This window comes from Penaeus chinensis, chromosome 24 (genome assembly GCF_019202785.1).
Source record: "Penaeus chinensis breed Huanghai No. 1 chromosome 24, ASM1920278v2, whole genome shotgun sequence".
In the NCBI taxonomy this organism is placed as follows: Eukaryota; Metazoa; Arthropoda; class Malacostraca; order Decapoda; family Penaeidae; genus Penaeus; species Penaeus chinensis.
In genome coordinates, this window is record NC_061842.1 from 11,650,491 (window position 1) to 11,652,990 (window position 2,500).

A 2,500-nucleotide genomic window follows, 5' to 3' on the forward strand; every position below is an offset into this window, starting at 1 on the left:
AGGGGAGGGAGAGAGAGAAGGGAGAGAGGGGAGGGAGAGAGAGAAGGGAGAGAGAGAGGGGAGAGAGAGACGGGAGAGAGAGAGGGGAGAGAGAGACGGGAGAGAGAGACGGGAGAGAGAGACGGGAGAGAGAGACGGGAGAGAGAGAGGGGAGAGAGAGACGGGAGAGAGAGAGGGGAGAGAGAGACGGGAGAGAGAGACTGGAGAGAGAGACTGGAGAGAGAGAGGGGAGAGAGAGAAGGGAGAGAGAGAGGGGAGAGAGAGAAGGGAGAGAGAGAGGGGAGAGAGAGAAGGGAGAGAGAGAGGGGAGAGAGAGAAGGGAGAGAGAGAGGGGAGAGAGAGAAGGGAGAGAGAGAGGGGAGAGAGAGAAGGGAGAGAGAGAGGGGAGAGAGAGAAGGGAGAGAGAGAGGGGAGAGAGAGAAGGAAGAGAGAGAGGGGAGAGAGAGAAGGGAGAGAGAGAGGGAAGAGAGAGAAGGGAGAGAGAGAGGGGAGAGAGAGAAGGGAGAGAGAGAAGGGAGAGAGAGAGGGGAGAGAGAGAAGGGAGAGAGAGAGGGGAGAGAGAGAAGGGAGAGAGAGAGGGGAGAGAGAGAAGGGAGAGAGAGAGAAGGGAGAGAGAGAGGGGAGAGAGAAGGGAGAGAGAGAGGGAGAGAGAGAGAGACGGGAGAGAGAGAGGGAGAGAGAGAGAGACGGGAGAGAGAGAGGGAGAGAGAGAGAGACGGGAGAGAGAGAGGGAGAGAGAGAGAGACGGGAGAGAGAGAGGGAGAGAGAGAGAGACGGGAGAGAGACGGGAGAGAGAGGGGAGAGAGACGGGAGAGAGAGGGGAGAGAGACGGGGGAGACGGGAGAGAGACGGGAGAGAGAGGGGAGAGAGAGGGGAGAGAGAGGGGAGAGAGAGGGGAGAGAGAGGGGAGAGAGACGGGAGAGAGAGGGGAGAGAGAGGGGAGAGAGACGGGGGAGACGGGAGAGAGAGGGGAGAGAGAGGGGAGAGAGAGGGGAGAGAGACGGGGGAGACGGGAGAGAGAGGGGAGAGAGACGGGAGAGAGAGGGGAGAGAGAGGGGAGAGAGAGGGGAGAGAGAGGGGAGAGAGAGGGGAGAGAGAGGGGAGAGAGGGAGAGAGAGAGAGAGAAAGAGATAGTCAAGGAGAGAGAAAGAGAGAGTCAGGGAGAGGGAGAGAGAGAGAGAGAGAGAGAGAGAGAGAGAGAGAGAGAGAGAGAGAGAGAGAGAGAGAGAGAGAGAGAGAGAGAGAGAGAGAGAGAGCGAGAGAGAGCGAGAGAGAGAAAAGAGTAAACAGGTGAGATAGGTAGTTGTAATAACTGGCTATTTGGTGATTAAGAACTTGTAGAGCTATCTATGTGTAAATACAATAAATAAACTTGTATTACACTGGGCATGGCATGTATTCTTGCCCAATGGGGCGAATGGGTTAACCAAGGGAATACCATGCCCATGACTCCCCGAGGCCGTTCATGACTAACACAAAGGCAGCCTCTCATTCTTTCAGCACAGCTCACACACCTTAGGAAGTGGACAGAAGGGAATGACGATAATTAATAATAATAACAATAATAATTTAGTTTCATTCCACTTGTTACAATTGATATTCTTGGTGTGATATACGGTCTGTTTCATTTTGCTTCTGAATTATCCCCCGTATACAAGGAATGGCAGGTTACCATACACTGGTGGAGAGGGATTTGAACACAGGTCAGCAAGATTACTATACGAGATTGCTACCTATGCACCATACAGCACACAAATGAAGAAGAGAAGGAAGGGAACGGGGGAGGGGAAAAGACCATGCAAAATTAGGTGAGGCAAGGGCTGAAGTCCAAGGTAGGAGTGATTCCCTAGATTGAGCCCCAGTCTCCCTTTTCTAAAACCCCCGTGACAACAATGAGCATGGGATTAGGGGGGAAGAGGCCTATGGGCATTACAATGGATTGCAATCTACATAGTATCTAACAGATTTAGTACTGTTTTGCAAGTTTCCTTCTGCCTCACTCATGATATGTGAAACTTGAATGATGCCTTTTTTGCAGCTGTGGGGATAGACATGCTGGAGGTTTTGCAGCCCTTACAGTCAAGCATAACTGAATCAGTATATAATAGCATCTTTCATTAGAAACTACCCTTTATATAGTTTTAAAGGAAAATATACATTGAAGTAGAATTGCTAGATACTGCTTTTCCATGAAAATCATTGTAATGTCTTTGGATGACTATACAAATAACATTTCTGATGAGGTACAACAGGCCAATAGATATACTCATACATACAGAAAAAACAATACCTAGTTATATAATAAATACACTTGTATATGTGTAATGCATAATGTATTTATAATAAACTTACTCATATATACATGAGATATATAATAAATATAATTTTCCACTGGCATGACAACTATTCACACTATCTTCATAAGTTTATGTTACAAATACACTGAACTATATCTGAATTGTCTTGTAATAGTAAGTACTTTGTTGTGTTACTAGATTTT

The 2,500-nt window shown here is 48.2% G+C and overlaps 1 protein-coding gene across 1 annotated transcript in view; it reads right to left on the minus strand.

The window, feature by feature from the left end:
• LOC125037857 (protein argonaute-3-like) overlaps positions 1-2,500 on the minus strand; it is a 32,336-nt gene that overhangs the window by 12,916 nt on the left and 16,920 nt on the right. The gene's annotated exons all lie outside the window — the stretch shown is intronic.